This window comes from Schistocerca piceifrons, unplaced genomic scaffold (genome assembly GCF_021461385.2).
Source record: "Schistocerca piceifrons isolate TAMUIC-IGC-003096 unplaced genomic scaffold, iqSchPice1.1 HiC_scaffold_1270, whole genome shotgun sequence".
Lineage (NCBI taxonomy): Eukaryota > Metazoa > Arthropoda > Insecta > Orthoptera > Acrididae > Schistocerca > Schistocerca piceifrons.
The window spans coordinates 42,043-65,838 of record NW_025727092.1 but is presented as its reverse complement, the minus strand read 5'-3'; the positions used below and the strand labels follow the sequence as shown (position 1 = coordinate 65,838).

The following is a 23,796-nucleotide window of genomic DNA, read 5'->3' as shown; positions in this document are numbered from 1 at the left end:
TGTATCGAATCGTAGTTGGCCAAAATCAAAGTGGCACGCACGACGTCGAAAATAGCGTTCGGCCAACGCTCTGAGGTAGACGAACGTGTTGTCCACTCTCTAGACTTCATTGAGGTTAGGCCGTTATACCTAAGGCAGATTTGCACTCGATGACACCTCGACAACAGCCGGTCCTCACATTTACGTCTTGCTCTCCTTACGTCAGTATACGAGTCTGTGACGCTGGCTTTGCAACATCTTGCGTGCCTTTAGGCTCGCCGCGACCAACACTTACCACGCACTGACCACAAAACATGGAGGCGCCGGGGCTTGAACCCGGGACCTTTCACATGCAAAGCGAACGCTCTACCAACTGAGCTACGCCCCCAAGCACAACCAAGCTGCGCTGTTCTCCGTTCTTTGCTACTCTTATGTGCACGGACACGATGGTTGGTTGGTTTGCAGGGGTGAAGGGACCAGAGTACAAAGGCGCGGACACGTTCACATACGCAAGAGTTCCAAGTAGTTTCGATGCTCTGGTATTACGACTGCAAATTCCGTCCGTTTTTAACGTCTTAAATTGAAGGGACAGTCACAAGTTGCTCCGTTTTCACTCCATGTCGACAATCACACAGCACCTGAGGTAACAAGCACATCTGAAGACCCATTGTGCACTCGACTGTTCATGCCAACTCACTGCCTCGCACTTTACTACTGTGTACCACTCTTGTCGTCCAACTGCAAAAGACTGGGCCACAACAACTTTCCGCGTCTCCATTGCACTGCGCAAACTACGAAACGCTCCCCAAACATGGCACTCACCCACGCAGACGACTTTTCCGACTTTACACGACGCTCACGCTAGTGACAGCCTTATTTAGAGCTTGACGTCGCACACAAGCGAATGAGCACATTTCGCCTACGACTTAGGCCGCCCTCCTAGTGTGGCTGTTCGGTGTCTGCAGGCAGCGAGGGGCTGCAAGCTTCCTGTGTTCGCGCCTATGTCACCTCTGCTTGCTTGTCAGAGACAGAGTATCGCAAAACATACAAGTCACTCCATGAATTGATTGCTACGGCATCTGTCATCAGCAGTCACAACTAGCAACACCAGTAGCAGCCGACTGCACGTCCAAGAATTGGAATGTGCAGTGGGATTTTTGTGAATTCGGCGCAAGGCTGATCTTTGCGACATAGGTTTGAGAATCTTATGGGAACACTTGTACTGTTTCTAAATTATGTGTAGTGGTGGGAGGAGGGTGCTTCGTGCGCATTACAGCACGCTTGCCAATTGTGGCTGCTAATCGTTGGCTCGTATCTGCCTTGACACATTTTCTGGCTGTGAATTATTCCACTTGCATGGCAGTGTGCGCATGTTGGGGTGTTAAAAATTCTGGAGGCGCTGGGTATCGATCCCAGTACCTCTCGCATGCTAAGCGAGCGCTCTACCATCTGAGCTACGCCCCCTGCTGACGAACCGCGCTACATACAGCCATATCAATGACACAGACCCTTGCACTCCCATTATTCCGCTGACAAACACTACTCTCAATGTGTCCGTGAGGGTGTCTTTCAGGTTTCCTGCATTCTGTATCGAATCGTAGTTGGCCAAAATCAAAGTGGCACGCACGACGTCGAAAATAGCGTTCGGCCAACGCTCTGAGGTAGACGAACGTGTTGTCCACTCTCTAGACTTCATTGAGGTTAGGCCGTTATACCTAAGGCAGATTTGCACTCGATGACACCTCGACAACAGCCGGTCCTCACATTTACGTCTTGCTCTCCTTACGTCAGTATACGAGTCTGTGACGCTGGCTTTGCAACATCTTGCGTGCCTTTAGGCTCGCCGCGACCAACACTTACCACGCACTGACCACAAAACATGGAGGCGCCGGGGCTTGAACCCGGGACCTTTCACATGCAAAGCGAACGCTCTACCAACTGAGCTACGCCCCCAAGCACAACCAAGCTGCGCTGTTCTCCGTTCTTTGCTACTCTTATGTGCACGGACACGATGGTTGGTTGGTTTGCAGGGGTGAAGGGACCAGAGTACAAAGGCGCGGACACGTTCACATACGCAAGAGTTCCAAGTAGTTTCGATGCTCTGGTATTACGACTGCAAATTCCGTCCGTTTTTAACGTCTTAAATTGAAGGGACAGTCACAAGTTGCTCCGTTTTCACTCCATGTCGACAATCACACAGCACCTGAGGTAACAAGCACATCTGAAGACCCATTGTGCACTCGACTGTTCATGCCAACTCACTGCCTCGCACTTTACTACTGTGTACCACTCTTGTCGTCCAACTGCAAAAGACTGGGCCACAACAACTTTCCGCGTCTCCATTGCACTGCGCAAACTACGAAACGCTCCCCAAACATGGCACTCACCCACGCAGACGACTTTTCCGACTTTACACGACGCTCACGCAACGCTCACGCTAGTGACAGCCTTATTTAGAGCTTGACGTCGCACACAAGCGAATGAGCACATTTCGCCTACGACTTAGGCCGCCCTCCTAGTGTGGCTGTTCGGTGTCTGCAGGCAGCGAGGGGCTGCAAGCTTCCTGTGTTCGCGCCTATGTCACCTCTGCTTGCTTGTCAGAGACAGAGTATCGCAAAACATACAAGTCACTCCATGAATTGATTGCTACGGCATCTGTCATCAGCAGTCACAACTAGCAACACCAGTAGCAGCCGACTGCACGTCAAGAATTGGAATGTGCAGTGGGATTTTTGTGAATTCGGCGCAAGGCTGATCTTTGCGACATAGGTTTGAGAATCTTATGGGAACACTTGTACTGTTTCTAAATTATGTGTAGTGGTGGGAGGAGGGTGCTTCGTGCGCATTACAGCACGCTTGCCAATTGTGGCTGCTAATCGTTGGCTCGTATCTGCCTTGACACATTTTCTGGCTGTGAATTATTCCACTTGCATGGCAGTGTGCGCATGTTGGGGTGTTAAAAATTCTGGAGGCGCTGGGTATCGATCCCAGTACCTCTCGCATGCTAAGCGAGCGCTCTACCATCTGAGCTACGCCCCCTGCTGACGAACCGCGCTACATACAGCCATATCAATGACACAGACCCTTGCACTCCCATTATTCCGCTGACAAACACTACTCTCAATGTGTCCGTGAGGGTGTCTTTCAGGTTTCCTGCATTCTGTATCGAATCGTAGTTGGCCAAAATCAAAGTGGCACGCACGACGTCGAAAATAGCGTTCGGCCAACGCTCTGAGGTAGACGAACGTGTTGTCCACTCTCTAGACTTCATTGAGGTTAGGCCGTTATACCTAAGGCAGATTTGCACTCGATGACACCTCGACAACAGCCGGTCCTCACATTTACGTCTTGCTCTCCTTACGTCAGTATACGAGTCTGTGACGCTGGCTTTGCAACATCTTGCGTGCCTTTAGGCTCGCCGCGACCAACACTTACCACGCACTGACCACAAAACATGGAGGCGCCGGGGCTTGAACCCGGGACCTTTCACATGCAAAGCGAACGCTCTACCAACTGAGCTACGCCCCCAAGCACAACCAAGCTGCGCTGTTCTCCGTTCTTTGCTACTCTTATGTGCACGGACACGATGGTTGGTTGGTTTGCAGGGGTGAAGGGACCAGAGTACAAAGGCGCGGACACGTTCACATACGCAAGAGTTCCAAGTAGTTTCGATGCTCTGGTATTACGACTGCAAATTCCGTCCGTTTTTAACGTCTTAAATTGAAGGGACAGTCACAAGTTGCTCCGTTTTCACTCCATGTCGACAATCACACAGCACCTGAGGTAACAAGCACATCTGAAGACCCATTGTGCACTCGACTGTTCATGCCAACTCACTGCCTCGCACTTTACTACTGTGTACCACTCTTGTCGTCCAACTGCAAAAGACTGGGCCACAACAACTTTCCGCGTCTCCATTGCACTGCGCAAACTACGAAACGCTCCCCAAACATGGCACTCACCCACGCAGACGACTTTTCCGACTTTACACGACGCTCACGCAACGCTCACGCTAGTGACAGCCTTATTTAGAGCTTGACGTCGCACACAAGCGAATGAGCACATTTCGCCTACGACTTAGGCCGCCCTCCTAGTGTGGCTGTTCGGTGTCTGCAGGCAGCGAGGGGCTGCAAGCTTCCTGTGTTCGCGCCTATGTCACCTCTGCTTGCTTGTCAGAGACAGAGTATCGCAAAACATACAAGTCACTCCATGAATTGATTGCTACGGCATCTGTCATCAGCAGTCACAACTAGCAACACCAGTAGCAGCCGACTGCACGTCAAGAATTGGAATGTGCAGTGGGATTTTTGTGAATTCGGCGCAAGGCTGATCTTTGCGACATAGGTTTGAGAATCTTATGGGAACACTTGTACTGTTTCTAAATTATGTGTAGTGGTGGGAGGAGGGTGCTTCGTGCGCATTACAGCACGCTTGCCAATTGTGGCTGCTAATCGTTGGCTCGTATCTGCCTTGACACATTTTCTGGCTGTGAATTATTCCACTTGCATGGCAGTGTGCGCATGTTGGGGTGTTAAAAATTCTGGAGGCGCTGGGTATCGATCCCAGTACCTCTCGCATGCTAAGCGAGCGCTCTACCATCTGAGCTACGCCCCCTGCTGACGAACCGCGCTACATACAGCCATATCAATGACACAGACCCTTGCACTCCCATTATTCCGCTGACAAACACTACTCTCAATGTGTCCGTGAGGGTGTCTTTCAGGTTTCCTGCATTCTGTATCGAATCGTAGTTGGCCAAAATCAAAGTGGCACGCACGACGTCGAAAATAGCGTTCGGCCAACGCTCTGAGGTAGACGAACGTGTTGTCCACTCTCTAGACTTCATTGAGGTTAGGCCGTTATACCTAAGGCAGATTTGCACTCGATGACACCTCGACAACAGCCGGTCCTCACATTTACGTCTTGCTCTCCTTACGTCAGTATACGAGTCTGTGACGCTGGCTTTGCAACATCTTGCGTGCCTTTAGGCTCGCCGCGACCAACACTTACCACGCACTGACCACAAAACATGGAGGCGCCGGGGCTTGAACCCGGGACCTTTCACATGCAAAGCGAACGCTCTACCAACTGAGCTACGCCCCAAGCACAACCAAGCTGCGCTGTTCTCCGTTCTTTGCTACTCTTATGTGCACGGACACGATGGTTGGTTGGTTTGCAGGGGTGAAGGGACCAGAGTACAAAGGCGCGGACACGTTCACATACGCAAGAGTTCCAAGTAGTTTCGATGCTCTGGTATTACGACTGCAAATTCCGTCCGTTTTTAACGTCTTAAATTGAAGGGACAGTCACAAGTTGCTCCGTTTTCACTCCATGTCGACAATCACACAGCACCTGAGGTAACAAGCACATCTGAAGACCCATTGTGCACTCGACTGTTCATGCCAACTCACTGCCTCGCACTTTACTACTGTGTACCACTCTTGTCGTCCAACTGCAAAAGACTGGGCCACAACAACTTTCCGCGTCTCCATTGCACTGCGCAAACTACGAAACGCTCCCCAAACATGGCACTCACCCACGCAGACGACTTTTCCGACTTTACACGACGCTCACGCAACGCTCACGCTAGTGACAGCCTTATTTAGAGCTTGACGTCGCACACAAGCGAATGAGCACATTTCGCCTACGACTTAGGCCGCCCTCCTAGTGTGGCTGTTCGGTGTCTGCAGGCAGCGAGGGGCTGCAAGCTTCCTGTGTTCGCGCCTATGTCACCTCTGCTTGCTTGTCAGAGACAGAGTATCGCAAAACATACAAGTCACTCATGAATTGATTGCTACGGCATCTGTCATCAGCAGTCACAACTAGCAACACCAGTAGCAGCCGACTGCACGTCAAGAATTGGAATGTGCAGTGGGATTTTTGTGAATTCGGCGCAAGGCTGATCTTTGCGACATAGGTTTGAGAATCTTATGGGAACACTTGTACTGTTTCTAAATTATGTGTAGTGGTGGGAGGAGGGTGCTTCGTGCGCATTACAGCACGCTTGCCAATTGTGGCTGCTAATCGTTGGCTCGTATCTGCCTTGACACATTTTCTGGCTGTGAATTATTCCACTTGCATGGCAGTGTGCGCATGTTGGGGTGTTAAAAATTCTGGAGGCGCTGGGTATCGATCCCAGTACCTCTCGCATGCTAAGCGAGCGCTCTACCATCTGAGCTACGCCCCCTGCTGACGAACCGCGCTACATACAGCCATATCAATGACACAGACCCTTGCACTCCCATTATTCCGCTGACAAACACTACTCTCAATGTGTCCGTGAGGGTGTCTTTCAGGTTTCCTGCATTCTGTATCGAATCGTAGTTGGCCAAAATCAAAGTGGCACGCACGACGTCGAAAATAGCGTTCGGCCAACGCTCTGAGGTAGACGAACGTGTTGTCCACTCTCTAGACTTCATTGAGGTTAGGCCGTTATACCTAAGGCAGATTTGCACTCGATGACACCTCGACAACAGCCGGTCCTCACATTTACGTCTTGCTCTCCTTACGTCAGTATACGAGTCTGTGACGCTGGCTTTGCAACATCTTGCGTGCCTTTAGGCTCGCCGCGACCAACACTTACCACGCACTGACCACAAAACATGGAGGCGCCGGGGCTTGAACCCGGGACCTTTCACATGCAAAGCGAACGCTCTACCAACTGAGCTACGCCCCCAAGCACAACCAAGCTGCGCTGTTCTCCGTTCTTTGCTACTCTTATGTGCACGGACACGATGGTTGGTTGGTTTGCAGGGGTGAAGGGACCAGAGTACAAAGGCGCGGACACGTTCACATACGCAAGAGTTCCAAGTAGTTTCGATGCTCTGGTATTACGACTGCAAATTCCGTCCGTTTTTAACGTCTTAAATTGAAGGGACAGTCACAAGTTGCTCCGTTTTCACTCCATGTCGACAATCACACAGCACCTGAGGTAACAAGCACATCTGAAGACCCATTGTGCACTCGACTGTTCATGCCAACTCACTGCCTCGCACTTTACTACTGTGTACCACTCTTGTCGTCCAACTGCAAAAGACTGGGCCACAACAACTTTCCGCGTCTCCATTGCACTGCGCAAACTACGAAACGCTCCCCAAACATGGCACTCACCCACGCAGACGACTTTTCCGACTTTACACGACGCTCACGCAACGCTCACGCTAGTGACAGCCTTATTTAGAGCTTGACGTCGCACACAAGCGAATGAGCACATTTCGCCTACGACTTAGGCCGCCCTCCTAGTGTGGCTGTTCGGTGTCTGCAGGCAGCGAGGGGCTGCAAGCTTCCTGTGTTCGCGCCTATGTCACCTCTGCTTGCTTGTCAGAGACAGAGTATCGCAAAACATACAAGTCACTCCATGAATTGATTGCTACGGCATCTGTCATCAGCAGTCACAACTAGCAACACCAGTAGCAGCCGACTGCACGTCAAGAATTGGAATGTGCAGTGGGATTTTTGTGAATTCGGCGCAAGGCTGATCTTTGCGACATAGGTTTGAGAATCTTATGGGAACACTTGTACTGTTTCTAAATTATGTGTAGTGGTGGGAGGAGGGTGCTTCGTGCGCATTACAGCACGCTTGCCAATTGTGGCTGCTAATCGTTGGCTCGTATCTGCCTTGACACATTTTCTGGCTGTGAATTATTCCACTTGCATGGCAGTGTGCGCATGTTGGGGTGTTAAAAATTCTGGAGGCGCTGGGTATCGATCCCAGTACCTCTCGCATGCTAAGCGAGCGCTCTACCATCTGAGCTACGCCCCCTGCTGACGAACCGCGCTACATACAGCCATATCAATGACACAGACCCTTGCACTCCCATTATTCCGCTGACAAACACTACTCTCAATGTGTCCGTGAGGGTGTCTTTCAGGTTTCCTGCATTCTGTATCGAATCGTAGTTGGCCAAAATCAAAGTGGCACGCACGACGTCGAAAATAGCGTTCGGCCAACGCTCTGAGGTAGACGAACGTGTTGTCCACTCTCTAGACTTCATTGAGGTTAGGCCGTTATACCTAAGGCAGATTTGCACTCGATGACACCTCGACAACAGCCGGTCCTCACATTTACGTCTTGCTCTCCTTACGTCAGTATACGAGTCTGTGACGCTGGCTTTGCAACATCTTGCGTGCCTTTAGGCTCGCCGCGACCAACACTTACCACGCACTGACCACAAAACATGGAGGCGCCGGGGCTTGAACCCGGGACCTTTCACATGCAAAGCGAACGCTCTACCAACTGAGCTACGCCCCCAAGCACAACCAAGCTGCGCTGTTCTCCGTTCTTTGCTACTCTTATGTGCACGGACACGATGGTTGGTTGGTTTGCAGGGGTGAAGGGACCAGAGTACAAAGGCGCGGACACGTTCACATACGCAAGAGTTCCAAGTAGTTTCGATGCTCTGGTATTACGACTGCAAATTCCGTCCGTTTTTAACGTCTTAAATTGAAGGGACAGTCACAAGTTGCTCCGTTTTCACTCCATGTCGACAATCACACAGCACCTGAGGTAACAAGCACATCTGAAGACCCATTGTGCACTCGACTGTTCATGCCAACTCACTGCCTCGCACTTTACTACTGTGTACCACTCTTGTCGTCCAACTGCAAAAGACTGGGCCACAACAACTTTCCGCGTCTCCATTGCACTGCGCAAACTACGAAACGCTCCCCAAACATGGCACTCACCCACGCAGACGACTTTTCCGACTTTACACGACGCTCACGCTAGTGACAGCCTTATTTAGAGCTTGACGTCGCACACAAGCGAATGAGCACATTTCGCCTACGACTTAGGCCGCCCTCCTAGTGTGGCTGTTCGGTGTCTGCAGGCAGCGAGGGGCTGCAAGCTTCCTGTGTTCGCGCCTATGTCACCTCTGCTTGCTTGTCAGAGACAGAGTATCGCAAAACATACAAGTCACTCCATGAATTGATTGCTACGGCATCTGTCATCAGCAGTCACAACTAGCAACACCAGTAGCAGCCGACTGCACGTCAAGAATTGGAATGTGCAGTGGGATTTTTGTGAATTCGGCGCAAGGCTGATCTTTGCGACATAGGTTTGAGAATCTTATGGGAACACTTGTACTGTTTCTAAATTATGTGTAGTGGTGGGAGGAGGGTGCTTCGTGCGCATTACAGCACGCTTGCCAATTGTGGCTGCTAATCGTTGGCTCGTATCTGCCTTGACACATTTTCTGGCTGTGAATTATTCCACTTGCATGGCAGTGTGCGCATGTTGGGGTGTTAAAAATTCTGGAGGCGCTGGGTATCGATCCCAGTACCTCTCGCATGCTAAGCGAGCGCTCTACCATCTGAGCTACGCCCCCTGCTGACGAACCGCGCTACATACAGCCATATCAATGACACAGACCCTTGCACTCCCATTATTCCGCTGACAAACACTACTCTCAATGTGTCCGTGAGGGTGTCTTTCAGGTTTCCTGCATTCTGTATCGAATCGTAGTTGGCCAAAATCAAAGTGGCACGCACGACGTCGAAAATAGCGTTCGGCCAACGCTCTGAGGTAGACGAACGTGTTGTCCACTCTCTAGACTTCATTGAGGTTAGGCCGTTATACCTAAGGCAGATTTGCACTCGATGACACCTCGACAACAGCCGGTCCTCACATTTACGTCTTGCTCTCCTTACGTCAGTATACGAGTCTGTGACGCTGGCTTTGCAACATCTTGCGTGCCTTTAGGCTCGCCGCGACCAACACTTACCACGCACTGACCACAAAACATGGAGGCGCCGGGGCTTGAACCCGGGACCTTTCACATGCAAAGCGAACGCTCTACCAACTGAGCTACGCCCCCAAGCACAACCAAGCTGCGCTGTTCTCCGTTCTTTGCTACTCTTATGTGCACGGACACGATGGTTGGTTGGTTTGCAGGGGTGAAGGGACCAGAGTACAAAGGCGCGGACACGTTCACATACGCAAGAGTTCCAAGTAGTTTCGATGCTCTGGTATTACGACTGCAAATTCCGTCCGTTTTTAACGTCTTAAATTGAAGGGACAGTCACAAGTTGCTCCGTTTTCACTCCATGTCGACAATCACACAGCACCTGAGGTAACAAGCACATCTGAAGACCCATTGTGCACTCGACTGTTCATGCCAACTCACTGCCTCGCACTTTACTACTGTGTACCACTCTTGTCGTCCAACTGCAAAAGACTGGGCCACAACAACTTTCCGCGTCTCCATTGCACTGCGCAAACTACGAAACGCTCCCCAAACATGGCACTCACCCACGCAGACGACTTTTCCGACTTTACACGACGCTCACGCAACGCTCACGCTAGTGACAGCCTTATTTAGAGCTTGACGTCGCACACAAGCGAATGAGCACATTTCGCCTACGACTTAGGCCGCCCTCCTAGTGTGGCTGTTCGGTGTCTGCAGGCAGCGAGGGGCTGCAAGCTTCCTGTGTTCGCGCCTATGTCACCTCTGCTTGCTTGTCAGAGACAGAGTATCGCAAAACATACAAGTCACTCCATGAATTGATTGCTACGGCATCTGTCATCAGCAGTCACAACTAGCAACACCAGTAGCAGCCGACTGCACGTCAAGAATTGGAATGTGCAGTGGGATTTTTGTGAATTCGGCGCAAGGCTGATCTTTGCGACATAGGTTTGAGAATCTTATGGGAACACTTGTACTGTTTCTAAATTATGTGTAGTGGTGGGAGGAGGGTGCTTCGTGCGCATTACAGCACGCTTGCCAATTGTGGCTGCTAATCGTTGGCTCGTATCTGCCTTGACACATTTTCTGGCTGTGAATTATTCCACTTGCATGGCAGTGTGCGCATGTTGGGGTGTTAAAAATTCTGGAGGCGCTGGGTATCGATCCCAGTACCTCTCGCATGCTAAGCGAGCGCTCTACCATCTGAGCTACGCCCCCTGCTGACGAACCGCGCTACATACAGCCATATCAATGACACAGACCCTTGCACTCCCATTATTCCGCTGACAAACACTACTCTCAATGTGTCCGTGAGGGTGTCTTTCAGGTTTCCTGCATTCTGTATCGAATCGTAGTTGGCCAAAATCAAAGTGGCACGCACGACGTCGAAAATAGCGTTCGGCCAACGCTCTGAGGTAGACGAACGTGTTGTCCACTCTCTAGACTTCATTGAGGTTAGGCCGTTATACCTAAGGCAGATTTGCACTCGATGACACCTCGACAACAGCCGGTCCTCACATTTACGTCTTGCTCTCCTTACGTCAGTATACGAGTCTGTGACGCTGGCTTTGCAACATCTTGCGTGCCTTTAGGCTCGCCGCGACCAACACTTACCACGCACTGACCACAAAACATGGAGGCGCCGGGGCTTGAACCCGGGACCTTTCACATGCAAAGCGAACGCTCTACCAACTGAGCTACGCCCCCAAGCACAACCAAGCTGCGCTGTTCTCCGTTCTTTGCTACTCTTATGTGCACGGACACGATGGTTGGTTGGTTTGCAGGGGTGAAGGGACCAGAGTACAAAGGCGCGGACACGTTCACATACGCAAGAGTTCCAAGTAGTTTCGATGCTCTGGTATTACGACTGCAAATTCCGTCCGTTTTTAACGTCTTAAATTGAAGGGACAGTCACAAGTTGCTCCGTTTTCACTCCATGTCGACAATCACACAGCACCTGAGGTAACAAGCACATCTGAAGACCCATTGTGCACTCGACTGTTCATGCCAACTCACTGCCTCGCACTTTACTACTGTGTACCACTCTTGTCGTCCAACTGCAAAAGACTGGGCCACAACAACTTTCCGCGTCTCCATTGCACTGCGCAAACTACGAAACGCTCCCCAAACATGGCACTCACCCACGCAGACGACTTTTCCGACTTTACACGACGCTCACGCAACGCTCACGCTAGTGACAGCCTTATTTAGAGCTTGACGTCGCACACAAGCGAATGAGCACATTTCGCCTACGACTTAGGCCGCCCTCCTAGTGTGGCTGTTCGGTGTCTGCAGGCAGCGAGGGGCTGCAAGCTTCCTGTGTTCGCGCCTATGTCACCTCTGCTTGCTTGTCAGAGACAGAGTATCGCAAAACATACAAGTCACTCCATGAATTGATTGCTACGGCATCTGTCATCAGCAGTCACAACTAGCAACACCAGTAGCAGCCGACTGCACGTCAAGAATTGGAATGTGCAGTGGGATTTTTGTGAATTCGGCGCAAGGCTGATCTTTGCGACATAGGTTTGAGAATCTTATGGGAACACTTGTACTGTTTCTAAATTATGTGTAGTGGTGGGAGGAGGGTGCTTCGTGCGCATTACAGCACGCTTGCCAATTGTGGCTGCTAATCGTTGGCTCGTATCTGCCTTGACACATTTTCTGGCTGTGAATTATTCCACTTGCATGGCAGTGTGCGCATGTTGGGGTGTTAAAAATTCTGGAGGCGCTGGGTATCGATCCCAGTACCTCTCGCATGCTAAGCGAGCGCTCTACCATCTGAGCTACGCCCCCTGCTGACGAACCGCCCTACATACAGCCATATCAATGACACAGACCCTTGCACTCCCATTATTCCGCTGACAAACACTACTCTCAATGTGTCCGTGAGGGTGTCTTTCAGGTTTCCTGCATTCTGTATCGAATCGTAGTTGGCCAAAATCAAAGTGGCACGCACGACGTCGAAAATAGCGTTCGGCCAACGCTCTGAGGTAGACGAACGTGTTGTCCACTCTCTAGACTTCATTGAGGTTAGGCCGTTATACCTAAGGCAGATTTGCACTCGATGACACCTCGACAACAGCCGGTCCTCACATTTACGTCTTGCTCTCCTTACGTCAGTATACGAGTCTGTGACGCTGGCTTTGCAACATCTTGCGTGCCTTTAGGCTCGCCGCGACCAACACTTACCACGCACTGACCACAAAACATGGAGGCGCCGGGGCTTGAACCCGGGACCTTTCACATGCAAAGCGAACGCTCTACCAACTGAGCTACGCCCCCAAGCACAACCAAGCTGCGCTGTTCTCCGTTCTTTGCTACTCTTATGTGCACGGACACGATGGTTGGTTGGTTTGCAGGGGTGAAGGGACCAGAGTACAAAGGCGCGGACACGTTCACATACGCAAGAGTTCCAAGTAGTTTCGATGCTCTGGTATTACGACTGCAAATTCCGTCCGTTTTTAACGTCTTAAATTGAAGGGACAGTCACAAGTTGCTCCGTTTTCACTCCATGTCGACAATCACACAGCACCTGAGGTAACAAGCACATCTGAAGACCCATTGTGCACTCGACTGTTCATGCCAACTCACTGCCTCGCACTTTACTACTGTGTACCACTCTTGTCGTCCAACTGCAAAAGACTGGGCCACAACAACTTTCCGCGTCTCCATTGCACTGCGCAAACTACGAAACGCTCCCCAAACATGGCACTCACCCACGCAGACGACTTTTCCGACTTTACACGACGCTCACGCTAGTGACAGCCTTATTTAGAGCTTGACGTCGCACACAAGCGAATGAGCACATTTCGCCTACGACTTAGGCCGCCCTCCTAGTGTGGCTGTTCGGTGTCTGCAGGCAGCGAGGGGCTGCAAGCTTCCTGTGTTCGCGCCTATGTCACCTCTGCTTGCTTGTCAGAGACAGAGTATCGCAAAACATACAAGTCACTCCATGAATTGATTGCTACGGCATCTGTCATCAGCAGTCACAACTAGCAACACCAGTAGCAGCCGACTGCACGTCAAGAATTGGAATGTGCAGTGGGATTTTTGTGAATTCGGCGCAAGGCTGATCTTTGCGACATAGGTTTGAGAATCTTATGGGAACACTTGTACTGTTTCTAAATTATGTGTAGTGGTGGGAGGAGGGTGCTTCGTGCGCATTACAGCACGCTTGCCAATTGTGGCTGCTAATCGTTGGCTCGTATCTGCCTTGACACATTTTCTGGCTGTGAATTATTCCACTTGCATGGCAGTGTGCGCATGTTGGGGTGTTAAAAATTCTGGAGGCGCTGGGTATCGATCCCAGTACCTCTCGCATGCTAAGCGAGCGCTCTACCATCTGAGCTACGCCCCCTGCTGACGAACCGCCCTACATACAGCCATATCAATGACACAGACCCTTGCACTCCCATTATTCCGCTGACAAACACTACTCTCAATGTGTCCGTGAGGGTGTCTTTCAGGTTTCCTGCATTCTGTATCGAATCGTAGTTGGCCAAAATCAAAGTGGCACGCACGACGTCGAAAATAGCGTTCGGCCAACGCTCTGAGGTAGACGAACGTGTTGTCCACTCTCTAGACTTCATTGAGGTTAGGCCGTTATACCTAAGGCAGATTTGCACTCGATGACACCTCGACAACAGCCGGTCCTCACATTTACGTCTTGCTCTCCTTACGTCAGTATACGAGTCTGTGACGCTGGCTTTGCAACATCTTGCGTGCCTTTAGGCTCGCCGCGACCAACACTTACCACGCACTGACCACAAAACATGGAGGCGCCGGGGCTTGAACCCGGGACCTTTCACATGCAAAGCGAACGCTCTACCAACTGAGCTACGCCCCCAAGCACAACCAAGCTGCGCTGTTCTCCGTTCTTTGCTACTCTTATGTGCACGGACACGATGGTTGGTTGGTTTGCAGGGGTGAAGGGACCAGAGTACAAAGGCGCGGACACGTTCACATACGCAAGAGTTCCAAGTAGTTTCGATGCTCTGGTATTACGACTGCAAATTCCGTCCGTTTTTAACGTCTTAAATTGAAGGGACAGTCACAAGTTGCTCCGTTTTCACTCCATGTCGACAATCACGCAGCACCTGAGGTAACAAGCACATCTGAAGACCCATTGTGCACTCGACTGTTCATGCCAACTCACTGCCTCGCACTTTACTACTGTGTACCACTCTTGTCGTCCAACTGCAAAAGACTGGGCCACAACAACTTTCCGCGTCTCCATTGCACTGCGCAAACTACGAAACGCTCCCCAAACATGGCACTCACCCACGCAGACGACTTTTCCGACTTTACACGACGCTCACGCAACGCTCACGCTAGTGACAGCCTTATTTAGAGCTTGACGTCGCACACAAGCGAATGAGCACATTTCGCCTACGACTTAGGCCGCCCTCCTAGTGTGGCTGTTCGGTGTCTGCAGGCAGCGAGGGGCTGCAAGCTTCCTGTGTTCGCGCCTATGTCACCTCTGCTTGCTTGTCAGAGACAGAGTATCGCAAAACATACAAGTCACTCCATGAATTGATTGCTACGGCATCTGTCATCAGCAGTCACAACTAGCAACACCAGTAGCAGCCGACTGCACGTCAAGAATTGGAATGTGCAGTGGGATTTTTGTGAATTCGGCGCAAGGCTGATCTTTGCGACATAGGTTTGAGAATCTTATGGGAACACTTGTACTGTTTCTAAATTATGTGTAGTGGTGGGAGGAGGGTGCTTCGTGCGCATTACAGCACGCTTGCCAATTGTGGCTGCTAATCGTTGGCTCGTATCTGCCTTGACACATTTTCTGGCTGTGAATTATTCCACTTGCATGGCAGTGTGCGCATGTTGGGGTGTTAAAAATTCTGGAGGCGCTGGGTATCGATCCCAGTACCTCTCGCATGCTAAGCGAGCGCTCTACCATCTGAGCTACGCCCCCTGCTGACGAACCGCCCTACATACAGCCATATCAATGACACAGACCCTTGCACTCCCATTATTCCGCTGACAAACACTACTCTCAATGTGTCCGTGAGGGTGTCTTTCAGGTTTCCTGCATTCTGTATCGAATCGTAGTTGGCCAAAATCAAAGTGGCACGCACGACGTCGAAAATAGCGTTCGGCCAACGCTCTGAGGTAGACGAACGTGTTGTCCACTCTCTAGACTTCATTGAGGTTAGGCCGTTATACCTAAGGCAGATTTGCACTCGATGACACCTCGACAACAGCCGGTCCTCACATTTACGTCTTGCTCTCCTTACGTCAGTATACGAGTCTGTGACGCTGGCTTTGCAACATCTTGCGTGCCTTTAGGCTCGCCGCGACCAACACTTACCACGCACTGACCACAAAACATGGAGGCGCCGGGGCTTGAACCCGGGACCTTTCACATGCAAAGCGAACGCTCTACCAACTGAGCTACGCCCCCAAGCACAACCAAGCTGCGCTGTTCTCCGTTCTTTGCTACTCTTATGTGCACGGACACGATGGTTGGTTGGTTTGCAGGGGTGAAGGGACCAGAGTACAAAGGCGCGGACACGTTCACATACGCAAGAGTTCCAAGTAGTTTCGATGCTCTGGTATTACGACTGCAAATTCCGTCCGTTTTTAACGTCTTAAATTGAAGGGACAGTCACAAGTTGCTCCGTTTTCACTCCATGTCGACAATCACGCAGCACCTGAGGTAACAAGCACATCTGAAGACCCATTGTGCACTCGACTGTTCATGCCAACTCACTGCCTCGCACTTTACTACTGTGTACCACTCTTGTCGTCCAACTGCAAAAGACTGGGCCACAACAACTTTCCGCGTCTCCATTGCACTGCGCAAACTACGAAACGCTCCCCAAACATGGCACTCACCCACGCAGACGACTTTTCCGACTTTACACGACGCTCACGCAACGCTCACGCTAGTGACAGCCTTATTTAGAGCTTGACGTCGCACACAAGCGAATGAGCACATTTCGCCTACGACTTAGGCCGCCCTCCTAGTGTGGCTGTTCGGTGTCTGCAGGCAGCGAGGGGCTGCAAGCTTCCTGTGTTCGCGCCTATGTCACCTCTGCTTGCTTGTCAGAGACAGAGTATCGCAAAACATACAAGTCACTCCATGAATTGATTGCTACGGCATCTGTCATCAGCAGTCACAACTAGCAACACCAGTAGCAGCCGACTGCACGTCAAGAATTGGAATGTGCAGTGGGATTTTTGTGAATTCGGCGCAAGGCTGATCTTTGCGACATAGGTTTGAGAATCTTATGGGAACACTTGTACTGTTTCTAAATTATGTGTAGTGGTGGGAGGAGGGTGCTTCGTGCGCATTACAGCACGCTTGCCAATTGTGGCTGCTAATCGTTGGCTCGTATCTGCCTTGACACATTTTCTGGCTGTGAATTATTCCACTTGCATGGCAGTGTGCGCATGTTGGGGTGTTAAAAATTCTGGAGGCGCTGGGTATCGATCCCAGTACCTCTCGCATGCTAAGCGAGCGCTCTACCATCTGAGCTACGCCCCCTGCTGACGAACCGCGCTACATACAGCCATATCAATGACACAGACCCTTGCACTCCCATTATTCCGCTGACAAACACTACTCTCAATGTGTCCGTGAGGGTGTCTTTCAGGTTTCCTGCATTCTGTATCGAATCGTAGTTGGCCAAAATCAAAGTGGCACGCACGACGTCGAAAATAGCGTTCGGCCAACGCTCTGAGGTAGACGAACGTGTTGTCCACTCTCTAGACTTCATTGAGGTTAGGCCGTTATACCTAAGGCAGATTTGCACTCGATGACACCTCGACAACAGCCGGTCCTCACATTTACGTCTTGCTCTCCTTACGTCAGTATACGAGTCTGTGACGCTGGCTTTGCAACATCTTGCGTGCCTTTAGGCTCGCCGCGACCAACACTTACCACGCACTGACCACAAAACATGGAGGCGCCGGGGCTTGAACCCGGGACCTTTCACATGCAAAGCGAACGCTCTACCAACTGAGCTACGCCCCCAAGCACAACCAAGCTGCGCTGTTCTCCGTTCTTTGCTACTCTTATGTGCACGGACACGATGGTTGGTTGGTTTGCAGGGGTGAAGGGACCAGAGTACAAAGGCGCGGACACGTTCACATACGCAAGAGTTCCAAGTAGTTTCGATGCTCTGGTATTACGACTGCAAATTCCGTCCGTTTTTAACGTCTTAAATTGAAGGGACAGTCACAAGTTGCTCCGTTTTCACTCCATGTCGACAATCACACAGCACCTGAGGTAACAAGCACATCTGAAGACCCATTGTGCACTCGACTGTTCATGCCAACTCACTGCCTCGCACTTTACTACTGTGTACCACTCTTGTCGTCCAACTGCAAAAGACTGGGCCACAACAACTTTCCGCGTCTCCATTGCACTGCGCAAACTACGAAACGCTCCCCAAACATGGCACTCACCCACGCAGACGACTTTTCCGACTTTACACGACGCTCACGCAACGCTCACGCTAGTGACAGCCTTATTTAGAGCTTGACGTCGCACACAAGCGAATGAGCACATTTCGCCTACGACTTAGGCCGCCCTCCTAGTGTGGCTGTTCGGTGTCTGCAGGCAGCGAGGGGCTGCAAGCTTCCTGTGTTCGCGCCTATGTCACCTCTGCTTGCTTGTCAGAGACAGAGTATCGCAAAACATACAAGTCACTCCATGAATTGATTGCTACGGCATCTGTCATCAGCAGTCACAACTAGCAACACCAGTAGCAGCCGACTGCACGTCAAGAATTGGAATGTGCAGTGGGATTTTTGTGAATTCGGCGCAAGGCTGATCTTTGCGACATAGGTTTGAGAATCTTATGGGAACACTTGTACTGTTTCTAAATTATGTGTAGTGGTGGGAGGAGGGTGCTTCGTGCGCATTACAGCACGCTTGCCAATTGTGGCTGCTAATCGTTGGCTCGTATCTGCCTTGACACATTTTCTGGCTGTGAATTATTCCACTTGCATGGCAGTGTGCGCATGTTGGGGTGTTAAAAATTCTGGAGGCGCTGGGTATCGATCCCAGTACCTCTCGCATGCTAAGCGAGCGCTCTACCATCTGAGCTACGCCCCCTGCTGACGAACCGCGCTACATACAGCCATATCAATGACACAGACCCTTGCACTCCCATTATTCCGCTGACAAACACTACTCTCAATGTGTCCGTGAGGGTGTCTTTCAGGTTTCCTGCATTCTGTATCGAATCGTAGTTGGCCAAAATCAAAGTGGCACGCACGACGTCGAAAATAGCGTTCGGCCAACGCTCTGAGGTAGACGAACGTGTTGTCCACTCTCTAGACTTCATTGAGGTTAGGCCGTTATACCTAAGGCAGATTTGCACTCGATGACACCTCGACAACAGCCGGTCCTCACATTTACGTCTTGCTCTCCTTACGTCAGTATACGAGTCTGTGACGCTGGCTTTGCAACATCTTGCGTGCCTTTAGGCTCGCCGCGACCAACACTTACCACGCACTGACCACAAAACATGGAGGCGCCGGGGCTTGAACCCGGGACCTTTCACATGCAAAGCGAACGCTCTACCAACTGAGCTACGCCCCCAAGCACAACCAAGCTGCGCTGTTCTCCGTTCTTTGCTACTCTTATGTGCACGGACACGATGGTTGGTTGGTTTGCAGGGGTGAAGGGACCAGAGTACAAAGGCGCGGACACGTTCACATACGCAAGAGTTCCAAGTAGTTTCGATGCTCTGGTATTACGACTGCAAATTCCGTCCGTTTTTAACGTCTTAAATTGAAGGGACAGTCACAAGTTGCTCCGTTTTCACTCCATGTCGACAATCACACAGCACCTGAGGTAACAAGCACATCTGAAGACCCATTGTGCACTCGACTGTTCATGCCAACTCACTGCCTCGCACTTTACTACTGTGTACCACTCTTGTCGTCCAACTGCAAAAGACTGGGCCACAACAACTTTCCGCGTCTCCATTGCACTGCGCAAACTACGAAACGCTCCCCAAACATGGCACTCACCCACGCAGACGACTTTTCCGACTTTACACGACGCTCACGCTAGTGACAGCCTTATTTAGAGCTTGACGTCGCACACAAGCGAATGAGCACATTTCGCCTACGACTTAGGCCGCCCTCCTAGTGTGGCTGTTCGGTGTCTGCAGGCAGCGAGGGGCTGCAAGCTTCCTGTGTTCGCGCCTATGTCACCTCTGCTTGCTTGTCAGAGACAGAGTATCGCAAAACATACAAGTCACTCCATGAATTGATTGCTACGGCATCTGTCATCAGCAGTCACAACTAGCAACACCAGTAGCAGCCGACTGCACGTCAAGAATTGGAATGTGCAGTGGGATTTTTGTGAATTCGGCGCAAGGCTGATCTTTGCGACATAGGTTTGAGAATCTTATGGGAACACTTGTACTGTTTCTAAATTATGTGTAGTGGTGGGAGGAGGGTGCTTCGTGCGCATTACAGCACGCTTGCCAATTGTGGCTGCTAATCGTTGGCTCGTATCTGCCTTGACACATTTTCTGGCTGTGAATTATTCCACTTGCATGGCAGTGTGCGCATGTTGGGGTGTTAAAAATTCTGGAGGCGCTGGGTATCGATCCCAGTACCTCTCGCATGCTAAGCGAGCGCTCTACCATCTGAGCTACGCCCCCTGCTGACGAACCGCCCTACATACAGCCATATCAATGACACAGACCCTTGCACTCCCATTATTCCGCTGACAAACACTACTCTCAATGTGTCCGTGAGGGTGTCTTTCAGGTTTCCTGCATTCTGTATCGAATCGTAGTTGGCCAAAATCAAAGTGGCACGCACGACGTCGAAAATAGCGTTCGGCCAACGCTCTGAGGTAGACGAACGTGTTGTCCACTCTCTAGACTTCATTGAGGTTAGGCCGTTATACCTAAGGCAGATTTGCACTCGATGACACCTCGACAACAGCCGGTCCTCACATTTACGTCTTGCTCTCCTTACGTCAGTATACGAGTCTGTGACGCTGGCTTTGCAACATCTTGCGTGCCTTTAGGCTCGCCGCGACCAACACTTACCACGCACTGACCACAAAACATGGAGGCGCCGGGGCTTGAACCCGGGACCTTTCACATGCAAAGCGAACGCTCTACCAACTGAGCTACGCCCCCAAGCACAACCAAGCTGCGCTGTTCTCCGTTCTTTGCTACTCTTATGTGCACGGACACGATGGTTGGTTGGTTTGCAGGGGTGAAGGGACCAGAGTACAAAGGCGCGGACACGTTCACATACGCAAGAGTTCCAAGTAGTTTCGATGCTCTGGTATTACGACTGCAAATTCCGTCCGTTTTTAACGTCTTAAATTGAAGGGACAGTCACAAGTTGCTCCGTTTTCACTCCATGTCGACAATCACGCAGCACCTGAGGTAACAAGCACATCTGAAGACCCATTGTGCACTCGACTGTTCATGCCAACTCACTGCCTCGCACTTTACTACTGTGTACCACTCTTGTCGTCCAACTGCAAAAGACTGGGCCACAACAACTTTCCGCGTCTCCATTGCACTGCGCAAACTACGAAACGCTCCCCAAACATGGCACTCACCCACGCAGACGACTTTTCCGACTTTACACGACGCTCACGCAACGCTCACGCTAGTGACAGCCTTATTTAGAGCTTGACGTCGCACACAAGCGAATGAGCACATTTCGCCTACGACTTAGGCCGCCCTCCTAGTGTGGCTGTTCGGTGTCTGCAGGCAGCGAGGGGCTGCAAGCTTCCTGTGTTCGCGCCTATGTCACCTCTGCTTGCTTGTCAGAGACAGAGTATCGCAAAACATACAAGTCACTCCATGAATTGATTGCTACGGCATCTGTCATCAGCAGTCACAACTAGCAACACCAGTAGCAGCCGACTGCACGTCAAGAATTGGAATGTGCAGTGGGATTTTTGTGAATTCGGCGCAAGGCTGATCTTTGCGACATAGGTTTGAGAATCTTATGGGAACACTTGTACTGTTTCTAAATTATGTGTAGTGGTGGGAGGAGGGTGCTTCGTGCGCATTACAGCACGCTTGCCAATTGTGGCTGCTAATCGTTGGCTCGTATCTGCCTTGACACATTTTCTGGCTGTGAATTATTCCACTTGCATGGCAGTGTGCGCATGTTGGGGTGTTAAAAATTCTGGAGGCGCTGGGTATCGATCCCAGTACCTCTCGCATGCTAAGCGAGCGCTCTACCATCTGAGCTACGCCCCCTGCTGACGAACCGCGCTACATACAGCCATATCAATGACACAGACCCTTGCACTCCCATTATTCCGCTGACAAACACTACTCTCAATGTGTCCGTGAGGGTGTCTTTCAGGTTTCCTGCATTCTGTATCGAATCGTAGTTGGCCAAAATCAAAGTGGCACGCACGACGTCGAAAATAGCGTTCGGCCAACGCTCTGAGGTAGACGAACGTGTTGTCCACTCTCTAGACTTCATTGAGGTTAGGCCGTTATACCTAAGGCAGATTTGCACTCGATGACACCTCGACAACAGCCGGTCCTCACATTTACGTCTTGCTCTCCTTACGTCAGTATACGAGTCTGTGACGCTGGCTTTGCAACATCTTGCGTGCCTTTAGGCTCGCCGCGACCAACACTTACCACGCACTGACCACAAAACATGGAGGCGCCGGGGCTTGAACCCGGGACCTTTCACATGCAAAGCGAACGCTCTACCAACTGAGCTACGCCCCCAAGCACAACCAAGCTGCGCTGTTCTCCGTTCTTTGCTACTCTTATGTGCACGGACACGATGGTTGGTTGGTTTGCAGGGGTGAAGGGACCAGAGTACAAAGGCGCGGACACGTTCACATACGCAAGAGTTCCAAGTAGTTTCGATGCTCTGGTATTACGACTGCAAATTCCGTCCGTTTTTAACGTCTTAAATTGAAGGGACAGTCACAAGTTGCTCCGTTTTCACTCCATGTCGACAATCACACAGCACCTGAGGTAACAAGCACATCTGAAGACCCATTGTGCACTCGACTGTTCATGCCAACTCACTGCCTCGCACTTTACTACTGTGTACCACTCTTGTCGTCCAACTGCAAAAGACTGGGCCACAACAACTTTCCGCGTCTCCATTGCACTGCGCAAACTACGAAACGCTCCCCAAACATGGCACTCACCCACGCAGACGACTTTTCCGACTTTACACGACGCTCACGCAACGCTCACGCTAGTGACAGCCTTATTTAGAGCTTGACGTCGCACACAAGCGAATGAGCACATTTCGCCTACGACTTAGGCCGCCCTCCTAGTGTGGCTGTTCGGTGTCTGCAGGCAGCGAGGGGCTGCAAGCTTCCTGTGTTCGCGCCTATGTCACCTCTGCTTGCTTGTCAGAGACAGAGTATCGCAAAACATACAAGTCACTCCATGAATTGATTGCTACGGCATCTGTCATCAGCAGTCACAACTAGCAACACCAGTAGCAGCCGACTGCACGTCAAGAATTGGAATGTGCAGTGGGATTTTTGTGAATTCGGCGCAAGGCTGATCTTTGCGACATAGGTTTGAGAATCTTATGGGAACACTTGTACTGTTTCTAAATTATGTGTAGTGGTGGGAGGAGGGTGCTTCGTGCGCATTACAGCACGCTTGCCAATTGTGGCTGCTAATCGTTGGCTCGTATCTGCCTTGACACATTTTCTGGCTGTGAATTATTCCACTTGCATGGCAGTGTGCGCATGTTGGGGTGTTAAAAATTCTGGAGGCGCTGGGTATCGATCCCAGTACCTCTCGCATGCTAAGCGAGCGCTCTACCATCTGAGCTACGCCCCCTGCTGACGAACCGCGCTACATACAGCCATATCAATGACACAGACCCTTGCACTCCCATTATTCCGCTGACAAACACTACTCTCAATGTGTCCGTGAGGGTGTCTTTCAGGTTTCCTGCATTCTGTATCGAATCGTAGTTGGCCAAAATCAAAGTGGCACGCACGACGTCGAAAATAGCGTTCGGCCAACGCTCTGAGGTAGACGAACGTGTTGTCCACTCTCTAGACTTCATTGAGGTTAGGCCGTTATACCTAAGGCAGATTTGCACTCGATGACACCTCGACAACAGCCGGTCCTCACATTTACGTCTTGCTCTCCTTACGTCAGTATACGAGTCT

General features: G+C 51.0%; 29 non-coding genes across 29 annotated transcripts; all 29 read right to left on the bottom strand.

The window, feature by feature from the left end:
• Window positions 1-294: 294 nt before the first annotated feature.
• Window positions 295-367, bottom strand: Trnaa-ugc. The gene has a single exon. It is a non-coding gene; the product is annotated as a tRNA-Ala (tRNA).
• Window positions 368-1,370: 1,003 nt separating this feature from the next.
• On the bottom strand, window positions 1,371-1,443 carry Trnaa-agc. Its single transcript has one exon. It is a non-coding gene; the product is annotated as a tRNA-Ala (tRNA).
• A 416-nt stretch (window positions 1,444-1,859) lies between these two features.
• Trnaa-ugc lies at window positions 1,860-1,932 on the bottom strand. Its single transcript has one exon. It is a non-coding gene; the product is annotated as a tRNA-Ala (tRNA).
• A 1,013-nt stretch (window positions 1,933-2,945) lies between these two features.
• Trnaa-agc lies at window positions 2,946-3,018 on the bottom strand. The gene has a single exon. It is a non-coding gene; the product is annotated as a tRNA-Ala (tRNA).
• Window positions 3,019-3,434: 416 nt separating this feature from the next.
• Window positions 3,435-3,507, bottom strand: Trnaa-ugc. Its single transcript has one exon. It is a non-coding gene; the product is annotated as a tRNA-Ala (tRNA).
• Window positions 3,508-4,520: 1,013 nt separating this feature from the next.
• Trnaa-agc lies at window positions 4,521-4,593 on the bottom strand. The gene has a single exon. It is a non-coding gene; the product is annotated as a tRNA-Ala (tRNA).
• Window positions 4,594-6,093: 1,500 nt separating this feature from the next.
• Trnaa-agc lies at window positions 6,094-6,166 on the bottom strand. The gene has a single exon. It is a non-coding gene; the product is annotated as a tRNA-Ala (tRNA).
• A 416-nt stretch (window positions 6,167-6,582) lies between these two features.
• Window positions 6,583-6,655, bottom strand: Trnaa-ugc. The gene has a single exon. It is a non-coding gene; the product is annotated as a tRNA-Ala (tRNA).
• Window positions 6,656-7,668: 1,013 nt separating this feature from the next.
• Trnaa-agc lies at window positions 7,669-7,741 on the bottom strand. The gene has a single exon. It is a non-coding gene; the product is annotated as a tRNA-Ala (tRNA).
• Window positions 7,742-8,157: 416 nt separating this feature from the next.
• Window positions 8,158-8,230, bottom strand: Trnaa-ugc. The gene has a single exon. It is a non-coding gene; the product is annotated as a tRNA-Ala (tRNA).
• A 1,002-nt stretch (window positions 8,231-9,232) lies between these two features.
• Window positions 9,233-9,305, bottom strand: Trnaa-agc. Its single transcript has one exon. It is a non-coding gene; the product is annotated as a tRNA-Ala (tRNA).
• Window positions 9,306-9,721: 416 nt separating this feature from the next.
• Trnaa-ugc lies at window positions 9,722-9,794 on the bottom strand. The gene has a single exon. It is a non-coding gene; the product is annotated as a tRNA-Ala (tRNA).
• Window positions 9,795-10,807: 1,013 nt separating this feature from the next.
• On the bottom strand, window positions 10,808-10,880 carry Trnaa-agc. The gene has a single exon. It is a non-coding gene; the product is annotated as a tRNA-Ala (tRNA).
• Window positions 10,881-11,296: 416 nt separating this feature from the next.
• On the bottom strand, window positions 11,297-11,369 carry Trnaa-ugc. The gene has a single exon. It is a non-coding gene; the product is annotated as a tRNA-Ala (tRNA).
• Window positions 11,370-12,382: 1,013 nt separating this feature from the next.
• Window positions 12,383-12,455, bottom strand: Trnaa-agc. The gene has a single exon. It is a non-coding gene; the product is annotated as a tRNA-Ala (tRNA).
• A 416-nt stretch (window positions 12,456-12,871) lies between these two features.
• Trnaa-ugc lies at window positions 12,872-12,944 on the bottom strand. Its single transcript has one exon. It is a non-coding gene; the product is annotated as a tRNA-Ala (tRNA).
• Window positions 12,945-13,946: 1,002 nt separating this feature from the next.
• Window positions 13,947-14,019, bottom strand: Trnaa-agc. The gene has a single exon. It is a non-coding gene; the product is annotated as a tRNA-Ala (tRNA).
• A 416-nt stretch (window positions 14,020-14,435) lies between these two features.
• On the bottom strand, window positions 14,436-14,508 carry Trnaa-ugc. The gene has a single exon. It is a non-coding gene; the product is annotated as a tRNA-Ala (tRNA).
• A 1,013-nt stretch (window positions 14,509-15,521) lies between these two features.
• Window positions 15,522-15,594, bottom strand: Trnaa-agc. The gene has a single exon. It is a non-coding gene; the product is annotated as a tRNA-Ala (tRNA).
• A 416-nt stretch (window positions 15,595-16,010) lies between these two features.
• Window positions 16,011-16,083, bottom strand: Trnaa-ugc. The gene has a single exon. It is a non-coding gene; the product is annotated as a tRNA-Ala (tRNA).
• Window positions 16,084-17,096: 1,013 nt separating this feature from the next.
• Trnaa-agc lies at window positions 17,097-17,169 on the bottom strand. Its single transcript has one exon. It is a non-coding gene; the product is annotated as a tRNA-Ala (tRNA).
• A 416-nt stretch (window positions 17,170-17,585) lies between these two features.
• On the bottom strand, window positions 17,586-17,658 carry Trnaa-ugc. Its single transcript has one exon. It is a non-coding gene; the product is annotated as a tRNA-Ala (tRNA).
• A 1,013-nt stretch (window positions 17,659-18,671) lies between these two features.
• On the bottom strand, window positions 18,672-18,744 carry Trnaa-agc. The gene has a single exon. It is a non-coding gene; the product is annotated as a tRNA-Ala (tRNA).
• Window positions 18,745-19,160: 416 nt separating this feature from the next.
• Window positions 19,161-19,233, bottom strand: Trnaa-ugc. The gene has a single exon. It is a non-coding gene; the product is annotated as a tRNA-Ala (tRNA).
• Window positions 19,234-20,235: 1,002 nt separating this feature from the next.
• Trnaa-agc lies at window positions 20,236-20,308 on the bottom strand. Its single transcript has one exon. It is a non-coding gene; the product is annotated as a tRNA-Ala (tRNA).
• A 416-nt stretch (window positions 20,309-20,724) lies between these two features.
• Trnaa-ugc lies at window positions 20,725-20,797 on the bottom strand. The gene has a single exon. It is a non-coding gene; the product is annotated as a tRNA-Ala (tRNA).
• A 1,013-nt stretch (window positions 20,798-21,810) lies between these two features.
• On the bottom strand, window positions 21,811-21,883 carry Trnaa-agc. Its single transcript has one exon. It is a non-coding gene; the product is annotated as a tRNA-Ala (tRNA).
• A 416-nt stretch (window positions 21,884-22,299) lies between these two features.
• Trnaa-ugc lies at window positions 22,300-22,372 on the bottom strand. Its single transcript has one exon. It is a non-coding gene; the product is annotated as a tRNA-Ala (tRNA).
• A 1,013-nt stretch (window positions 22,373-23,385) lies between these two features.
• Window positions 23,386-23,458, bottom strand: Trnaa-agc. Its single transcript has one exon. It is a non-coding gene; the product is annotated as a tRNA-Ala (tRNA).
• Window positions 23,459-23,796: the final 338 nt, after the last annotated feature.